At 42.7% G+C, this 10146-nt stretch overlaps 1 long non-coding RNA gene across 1 annotated transcript in view; it reads right to left on the minus strand.

Moving 5' to 3' along the window:
• LOC144326956 (uncharacterized) overlaps window positions 1–575 on the minus strand; it is a 42235-nt gene extending 41660 nt beyond the window's left edge. Inside the window, exon 1 of the long non-coding RNA XR_013391873.1 lies at window positions 277–575. This is a non-coding gene — a long non-coding RNA (uncharacterized LOC144326956). The remainder of the gene's footprint in view (window positions 1–276) is intronic.
• Window positions 576–10146: the final 9571 nt, after the last annotated feature.

Raw genomic sequence — 10146 nt, forward strand, 5'->3', positions numbered from 1 at the left:
TAGGCAGAACCGGCCAAGGTGCAGGATACTGAGGAGACTAAGGTGTTGCCTTGGCACAGACACATGGGTGGATGAACAATGGAAGCAGAAAATGTGAGCTTGCCTAAGCTACAGGTTGAGCAGATCTTTGTGTTGTGGTAACATGGTGCTGAGTGAGTCACCACGTCTTGAGGTTGAAACTAGGAGAGTTAAATCCAGGTGTTTCCCTTGGATATATGGGATTGATTGCTCTCCATTTCAGAAGCACGGCCCTCTGTCCTTATGCTGCATCCTTACCTTTTAAGAGAAAAATGCAGTCCTTTTTCCAATCCAGGACCGGACAGTGATCTTCTTCAGAGACCCAGGAAAATGCAGGGCACTGCAAAAGATGGTTTTATTACAATAGTATTGGGCTTGTATCCAAACCAAGGCCTACCACTACTTCTAGCTTTTGTGGGGCAAGAGTTTGGCTGAGAGAAGTTTAATCTTAAATAAAACCTGGGCTGGAACTGCTTCAGATTGAAGTGTACTAGAACTGCCAAGAAAACCCGGCCTGGATTTCTAAACATGGGACAGACACAGACTCTCTCTCTCTCTCTCTCTCTCTCTCTCTTTCTCTCTCTCTCTCTCTCTCACACACACACACACACACACACACACACACCCACACACACACCCCCCACAATGTGCTTTTTCAGATGCTCAAAGCTCCTGAAGTTCAAAGCACCAATATTGGTTCTTCATAAGTCTTAGCAGTATGTGACCTGGCAGACTTGGTTTTATATAATTAATAGACTGAAGGAAAGGGTAGTGACAATTTCTTTCAAATACTGTGGTGCTCAAACAAAACTAGTTTCACATAATACACACTTAATAGGTAAAGGTAAAGGTACCCCTGCCCGTACGGGCCAGTCTTGACAGACTCTAGGGTTGTGCGCCCATCTCACTTAAGAGGCCGGGAGCCAGCGCTGTCCGAAGACACTTCCGGGTCACGTGGCCAGCGTGACAAGCTGCATCTGGCGAGCCAGCGCAGCACACGGAACGCCGTTTATCTTCCCGCTAGTAAGCGGTCCCTATTTATCTACTTGCACCCGGGGGTGCTTTCGAACTGCTAGGTTGGCAGGCGCTGGGACCGAGCGACGGGAGCGCACCCCACCGCGGGGATTCGAACTGCCAACCTTTCGATCGGCAAGTCCTAGGTGCTGAGGCTTTAACCCACAGCGCCCCCCGCGTCCCTACACACTTAATACCACACCATTAAAACTAAGGTACCTATATACCAATACCAAAGTGCCAGATTCTAGGCAGATGCTACATCTGAGTCAGGAGAGGCAGTGAAAGCCCTGGCCTGGTGCCTGAATACCATGGTGCACTGGATGAGGGTCGATAAGCTGAGCTTGAATCCAGCAAAGCAGGAGACCTTGTGGGTGGTTGTTTCCCATGTCCAAGAGGTGTTCAGTTGCATGTTCTGGATGGGGCTGCACTCCCTGTGAAAGAGAAAGTTTGCAGCTTTGGGATACTCCGTGAGCCATCTTTGTTACTTCAGGCCCAGGTAACAACTGTGACTTAGGAGTGCCTTCAGTTTCAACTGGTATGCCAACTGTCGTTGTTCCTGGATTCCTGGACCAGGATAGTTTGACCACAGCAGTCCATGAATTGGTAACCTCAAGACTTGATTCCTGTTAAAACATCCTGGAACTGGTTACTGGCAACATGTTACTATACGACTCAGTGCCAGCTTACCAAAAATGCAGAGTAGGCACTGACCGACCTATGGGCTCCACGCAACAACGGATCGAAACAATATTGATTTGATCGAGAAAGAAAATTACAAAAACATCTTAGGAGATGATTTGCAAGGCTGGCCCCGAGATTTTGACTGCCATGGGGACTTCAGAGGGTTTAATATGGCAGCTGAGAGAGCAGAACTGGTTACTGATTTTCCAGGTTCAGGTTTCTTGTGTTAATTCTCAATGCCCTAAGCAACTTGGGCCCAAAGTACCTTAGGGATTGCCTGGTTCCTTATGCTTCACCTCAGTCGCTTACATCTTCTGACAGGGAACTTCTGGTGGTAGTCCACATTCCTGAGCTTCAGCCAGCCTTTACCAGAAGCCAACCTATTAGCACGGCAGGCCCTGTCCTAAGAAACTCTTCTCCAGTAGAGGTCCAGCAGGAGTCACCCCTTCTTTTAGACAGCTTTTAAAAACAGGCCTTTGGAACATGATACTTTTTGAAATAATGACGACAACAACAACAGTATTTATTGATAGTACAGTGGTACCTCAGGTTACATACGCTTCAGTTTACATACTCTTCAGGTTACAGACTCCGCTAACCCAGAAATAGTGCTTCAGGTTAAGAACTTTGCTTCAGGATGAGAACAGAAACCGTGCTCAGGCGGCGCAACAGCAGCAGGAGGCCCCATTAGCTAAAGTGGTACCTCAGGTTAAGAACAGTTTCAGGTTAAGAACAGACCTCCAGAACGAATTAAGTACTTAACCTGAGGTACCACTGTACTGAAATATTATCTTTTTTCTTGTGTTTTATGAAAGTGCAGTTTATGAATATTTAAACAAACAAACAAACAGAATAAACATTTTATTTCAAAGATTTGACCTGGACCTTAAATGAAACTGTAGAAATGCAAAAGATAGGAGAAGAGATGGGACAAAACTTGCACCTAAGGTCAAACATTGCCCATAAAGGCAAAGACCTCAGTGTGAAATGTGCATTTGCAAAGTGTTGTTAAAGTTTCACCAAAGGAGTGAGTTCAACTGGAAAGACTTTGAAACCTCCCCATGAATGGGTAGGGAAGGGCCATAGATCATTGGTAAAGCATATGTACTGCATGCATAAGGTCTTGTGTTCAATTCATAGCTCCTGCCGATCAAGAGTGGCAACACCCAGTGCGCATTTGGCCCTAGAAAGTTGTCTTCAGGAGATTGTGGTCTTCATGCTGAAAAAAGGTTTTCCAGTCACCGGCTTATTTGAGCCACGGACCAGTGCCAGAATGTATTTTCAATAGCATAACTTACTCTAGGGCACGTGAAGCAGAAAGTAACTAATTGTGTTCAGAGCAGCTCTTTTTTACTTAATAACTAAAATTATCCCACACACATTTTGAGGAATGAGGCCAGAAGCTAACATCCTCCAGGTCTGAGGGTTGGATTTTTGGCACTCAAGAGCCTGTTCAGCTCTCAATGTTACAATTAGGCACTGGTCAAAAGGTTCACTGCCATTTTGATAGCTTTTCATGTGAGTAATTGTGCTGTAGAAAAGGGAGGGTTGGATTTCACTGAAACTCTGTTTAAGAAAAAGCCAAGTCCAAAAGGAACCCTCCCCAAGGCTGCCTTTGAGGGTTATGCAAGACAAATGAAAGAAAACCTGAAAAGGTCAAAGAGGAGTCTCTCTCCCTGACCAAAAATACAAATATGCTCTGATAACGATCTTAAAAGGGAACATCCTACAGTGAGGGGTGGAAGGTGCAAGAGGGTTTGGTCAGCTTTTGATTTGGGTCTGCCGTACAGTCTCATGTGGCTGAGGTGAAAACTTTCCTGCAGCATTTTGTAGTGTTTTCCCAACGGTTATTATTGCTTCCTTGTTGCACCTACTGGTGTCAAAACCACACATAAACAAGCTAACTAAAAGCAAGGACCATGTTAATAATAATGGAATTATTTTGAGAATAGCAAACATTCTACATTCATATGCATGACCAGCATTTTTCATAGCATGAGGTGAAAAGTCTAAACATTTTGTGGTTACGATTGATTGTCTGAAAGAGCACCTGTTTTCCTATAGGCCGGCCTGGGGATTAGGATCAACAAAGGAGGTCCTGTACCATTCTCAGGGGTTCTGGGATAGTGGTGGCTTGCAAAATGGCCTTCTCAGTGATGGCCTCAAGAATATGGAACTCTCTGCATGCAGAGAATATCTGGCACCCTCTCTTTATAGGTTCCATTGGTTGCTTAAAATGTACCTCTTTGCCCTGTCCTTTGAATATTGAAGAACTGATTTTGGTGTCCTCCCTGTGTATTATGGATTATTTATTTATTTATTTATGTTGCATTTATATCCCACCTTTTTCTCCATGGAGCTCAAGGTAGTTTCCCCTGCTCCTCATTTAATCCACACAACAACCCTGTGAGGTAGGCTGAGAGGTAGTGACTGGCCCAAGGTCATCCAGTCAGCTTCATGGCAAGTAGAGAATCAAATCCTGTTCTTCCAGGCCATAGTACAACACTCTAACCACTGCACCACCATTGGCTCCCACTGATTTTGAGAGTAGCATTCCCTAACCTTGCGTCCCCAGATGTTGTTGGAATGCAACTCCCTGCTGGCTAGGGGTTATTTATCCACATTGGAGAAAATAAAGTGTTTGTAATTGCTAACGGGAGTGCATGAAAGCTTCACACATTCAACCCAATGGGGTTCCTACTGTAGAGACCTTTGCAACACTCATCCAGCCTCTTAAAATAACAGTTCACTCATTTTAAATAACCGTATCTCTTCATTAAACAAAATGTGTTTACTTTTAGCTCAGTTTGTTTGAATGAATGCTCAATTCATTTTTGTTCATAACTTTCAATGTAAAGGACATTATTTTTTCTAATGCAGGATCATCGTCTTTTATCTATGTCTATCCATTTCATCTAATTTATTTATTTCATCATCACATGATGACCAAATGCTAACATACTAAACAAATACTTAACAATGTGATTACTAAATACTAACACACCAAGGTAGAATCTACACACATATTTTAAAAAGTTCTGAAAATGCTTTTTTAAAAAAGTGTTTTTAAAAATACATTGAATTTTCCATAAGGCTCTAGTGTCACACTGTATATTGCACTTAAAACACACTTAAAACATTTTATTTGCAGCTGTATAGCTGAGTCCTAAGTCTTACAATGTTCCCATTTAATTGGCATTAGCATCGTTTTTATTAATGTAGAACTCAATAAAGGGGATGAAAGCTATTTCATGTCAACTGTGGTGAATCTTTTCAAAACCACTTTTGGGTCCACCTTTGTTACTGGAGGTCTAAGTGGCCACAGCACCTAAGAATGTATTTTACCTTCTTAGCTGGTATGCCAGCAATGTCCCTTCTGGAAAATGTTGACTTTGCCACAGTCATTACTCATTTACTATAATGCACTTTATATGGGGCTGCCCAGAAGGTTGGTCCAGAAAGCAGCAAGTGCAGAATGCAGTCCTAGGTTAGTAGCAACTGAGTGGAGTTCCTGGCACAGCATATAACATCACTATTAAAAGAACTGCACGGACTGCCAATTTGCTACAGGGCCAAGTTTAAGGATTTGATTTGACATACAATGTCCTAAACAATGTGAGACCAGGTTATATGAGGGAACACCTTATCCTGTTCAGACCTGCTCAGTCATTGAAGTCATCTATTGAGGCCTTCCTGGTTCTGCTGAAGCTCGTCTTATGGTGACCAGGAAAAAAAGGCTTTTCTGCTGTGGTGTCCACCTGTCAAGGTGCTGTCAGAGGCTGGTTGCCCAGGAAAGTATAAAGACAAGGAAAAGTTTATTACAGTCCTTTTTTATTTCATACTTTACAGAGAGTAGCTATAGAACCCAGCCTCTTGGATAATGGTGTTGTCCTGAGTGAATCTCTACCCCCCCCTTCTCTCCCACTTCCTTATTCATCATCATCATCATCTCCTCTACAGGTGCCACTAAGTGCCCTCTGTCTTTGAGCTCTTTGCTCTCCTACTTTCAAGGCTTGCCGGGTTCTGGGAGATGATGGGTCTGGAATGCTTTCTAGTGACAACGTGTCAGCCAGCTTCTGCTCCGGCTCTGCCTGCTCCTCCTCTCCCATTATTTCCCAACTTTCCCCCTCATCTGCCTCTGAGCTGTGATCTCCAGCAAACCACTGTTGTAAATCGATACTGTCTTCCTTTTCCTTCTGCCTAGAAGGGTCAGGATGGGGAGGCAGACTCCAACACTTCTCCTCCAGTGCTCAGTCCCTGACACCACTCTTTGGAATAGCCTCCTTCCAGAAATAAGGCAGGTGTCAATGGTGATGCAGTTTTGGCACATGATAAAAACTTGTCATACCAAATGATTAGGGGCTTTGTTATTCAATGGCTGTATGCTAGTAGAGAATAAAAGATGTGTTCAATCAAGGTTTTCTATACATAGGCATTCAAAAGATTGCAAACTGCATTTGGTTTGTTGCTTTCCTGTTCTCACAAGAGTGGAAGAAAACGGTTCTGGTACAGTCCTGCATGGGGCAAAACCAGAGGTATGAGAGCAAAATTCCTCCCCACAAGGTTGATGGTGGGAGATTAGAATTGTGTGTTGATGCTTCTCTGCTGGCCTTTGCAGTGGAGGTTCCAGGTATGCCCAGGGAGGCAGAAAGACCCCAAAAGGACATCTACTAGATCAAAAACCCCATCTTAGAGTCCCTAAGCTATGCCAGACTGTAGCTTGTATAACAAATAAGAAGAAAACCAAACCCTGCCCCCAAAGTATTAGCCTGCTCTTGTGTATGGCCCAATTACAGTATTGCCCCCACAGCGGGGCTTGGAATGCAGTGGTTGACCCACCAACTCACTCTTCCTCAACCCCACCTAGAACTGCTCTGTGAGTTCATGTTAATAGTACCTGGGTGGCTTACCTAGGGAGCTCTCTGGCTACTACATTGTTAGAAGGCTCGTATTATTTAGATTTCTGTCAGTGAATTTTGATTACTTCCTTTTCATCCCCACATGACCAGGCTAGCGTTTAGACTCTGCAAGTAAGTAGTTCAACTGGTAAAACAACTGTGTTTGTAGAAAATGTGTGTTATGCCTAGATGGTTGAGTGAGATGCTTTGAAAGCTACCGACTTCAGCAATGCTGCTCTGTGTTTATTAAACACAGAAATTCTCCCAGTCTGCTAACTATTTCACGTAGCCACTATATGCAGACATAACAAACTCTTGATGTTATTTAGACTAAGGCTGCTACTTAAGAATATTGATACAATGTGTGTGTGGAATCCATTGTTGCTTTTAAAGAAAACCTGGTTACTGTTGAGCACTGCAATGCTAAATATAGTGCATGTATATGTATGTAAAATGGTGTGTTAGCAGTGTCCAGGTATCACTTTTGTGGTTGCTATTTATGCCATGACAGCCACCTAAGCAGAAGATTTTATGGTGAAACTACATATTACTTTAAGCATACTATTTGAAGAAACGATTACAATCTGCCATAATCTCATTTTTAAGAAGGCTGCAGGGAGTGGGAGCTGGAACAGGACAGCAGGCGAGGGGACAGGGAGTTAACCTTCCTCCAGGTACAATTTTCCCAATAAAAATTACCACCCCTCCCCCCCTCCCCGCACACAAAAATTGATGTGCTTCCAAAGGTGGTAGGTACTAGAAACAGCATCTTTGGGGGCAATTTTCAGAGCGAAAATGATGCAAGATGTGCATTAAATCCCACTTTTCCTGCAGCACAGTATTGATCTGTGCCACAACTGCTGTTTGATAGGAAAGAGCTTAATGAAGCAGGGCTTAATTGCATGTTTAATAGTCTGCTTGCCAGTAATGCTCGATCATAGTTGAGCAGTGCAAGCACAAGCCCTTCTGCTCCTTTGGCACAGCGCAAGGAGACTGGAAGGTGCCCTTTACCACTGTTTCTTGCCACATTTAGCCCCCAGGCTTGATGTTTCCCAGTCCTGTTCTATACCTGGCGTCAAATGTGTAACTCAGTAGCAGAAGAGATGCACTGCATCCACACTGAAGGTCTCAGCTTCAGTCCCAAAGACTCCAGTTAAACACTTCTCCTGTAGCAAGACTGGGAAAGGTCTCTGCTTGAGACCTTGAGGAGTCATTGCTGGTCAGAGCAGTCAGTTCTGGCCTAGATGAGCCAATGATTTCACTCGGTATAAGGCTACTTCATATATTTATATGACCTCAAGGACTTTTATTATATTAGAATGTAGTCATTTCAGACTTTTGTCTTCTGTGTATGTTTGTTTGTTTGCAAATATTGAATGCCTGCAATCTCTTTAACATCAGCGTTCTTCATCATCATAACTACTGCCATTGGTGAGTTCAACTGGGCCATCATTCTCCATTCAGAATGACACTCTTTCAGTGCATTACCATGTCTGGTTTATATCTCATGCTAATGTCTGCCATATATTGGCACCTTTCGCCTGCTGCCAAGACAATTAAACTTCTGCTGGCTTTCAGCTCTTTCCATTTATCTTGCACAAAGCCTTTCCCTAGCAGAAGGTATAAATCTTATTCACCCTATTCTTGTGTCCTTGGTCATTCCAGGGAGCTACCATTTCATCATCATTAGGATACTGTTTGCAGCATCTCATCTGCATATGCTCCTTACATATCTCACCTCATCTGCATCTCCCTTGGGCTCTTCATGGCTATGAGAAATGGCAATGAGCTCTGCCCTCAAATGTGGCACAACCTAAATTAATGTAAAATATACAAGTGGTGGGGGATCTCTGGGAAATTTCATTGTGGTTCTCTTTCTCTCTCTCTAACATAGATGTAGTTCACTCACAGCACACTTGGAAACAGAGAAGGCATTTACTGTACATGCTCATTTGGCAATGATACCATGTCATTATCTAAGACAACTTATTTTTTTAAAAATCATTTAAAACTCTGCATAGGTTCAGGTCAGGGATGTGCCTTTCCAGAAGTTTCTGGGCTTCAGTTTCTATCTTCTTTGACCGCTGACCATACAATCATAGAATTGTTGTAAGGGACCTCCAAAGGTCATCTTGTCCAACCCCCTGCAATGCAGAGGCTGTGAACTGGAGCCTAACAGCACCTGGAAGGCCACAGGTTTCCCTATCTTTTTGCAAGTATACAGGAAGCTATCATGGTACCAATCTTAAGATTAAAACTAAATATTCAAAATCCACAGTTGGGCAATACCTTTATTTGGACCAACCAAACTGTCACAAAATGGTGCACACAGTTTTGAATTCTCCTGAACTCTCACCATATGGAATGTTACACCAAGCAGGAGTTGGGGAGGGGGAAACCCAAACTAAAAAGCAGAAACAGGGAGGATCTTGAAGTGTCAAAGCTTGCATTTAGACCCAGTCTTAAGATGGAGATTAAGGGAATGACTCAGGGGTCCAGAGAGGCCCAGGCTGCCCACTTCTAGCTTTTCAGACCCCTAGTCATAATAAAAGTAATAAAAAAGGTGACAGAGGAAAACTAAATAAGGAACCAAAAATGAGTAAGGTATACGGTTTACCTATTTAATCAGCTGATCAAAAAGAACATATTCATCATGGTCTGATCTTTAATATGACAAAATCTTTATCACTTGGCAAAAAAAAAAGTCTTGCAAAGAGAGGTTATGCCTGCCTTTATACTAAAAATGTTGAGGATAAATTATCAGTGGTGCACTTGGTGAAAGAGTCAATTGAAGGTAAATTGTGTACTGGTCAAGGGACATGTAAGCCTCAGAATACAAGGTCTTTCTCTTCAGGCAGTATAAAAATCATTTTCCTTTGCTTGAAGATTCTACTGTGAATGGCTGATGCGGTATTCTCCAAGGCATATTTATTTATTGTATCATTTAATTCCATTTATTTATCACCTCCCTTGAAGTGATTAAGAATTGTAAGATCAACAATGAAAATGTATACAACAATGTATAAATGAACAATGGAGACATAAAAAGCAAATACAGGCATTTAGGTCCAGAAAGACTGTGCCCCCTGCTAATACCTTTATTAGGACCAACCAATATCACATCCCCATCCACCCACCCACCCACATCCTACTTAGTGCATAATCTTAGCTGGCAAAGTGTTCAGGAGAAGTTGGAAACCAGAACGTTATGTTCAGTAGTCCTCATAAAACTATTGCACAATTGGATTTCAGAGTTTGTTTATTTTCTTATGGACCAACATAGCTGCCTTTGTTTTTTATATATATCACAATACTAATTTTTGTAATGTATCATTGTGACTGTCAGAAGGATTTATCCTCCTAGGAGCTCAGTGGTGATCTGGAGTAGGCAAGTAGAGGAGGTGGTGCCGTTTTTCTACCAGACGACATTATGGGAATTTAGCTGTGAAGACTTCCCCAGCTTTTCAAATGTTGGCATGTGTAATTAATTACTTACATAGGAACATAGGAACTGCCTGATACCAAGTCAGAT

The sequence above is a fragment of the Podarcis muralis genome, chromosome 2, assembly GCF_964188315.1.
Source record: "Podarcis muralis chromosome 2, rPodMur119.hap1.1, whole genome shotgun sequence".
In the NCBI taxonomy this organism is placed as follows: domain Eukaryota; kingdom Metazoa; phylum Chordata; class Lepidosauria; order Squamata; family Lacertidae; genus Podarcis; species Podarcis muralis.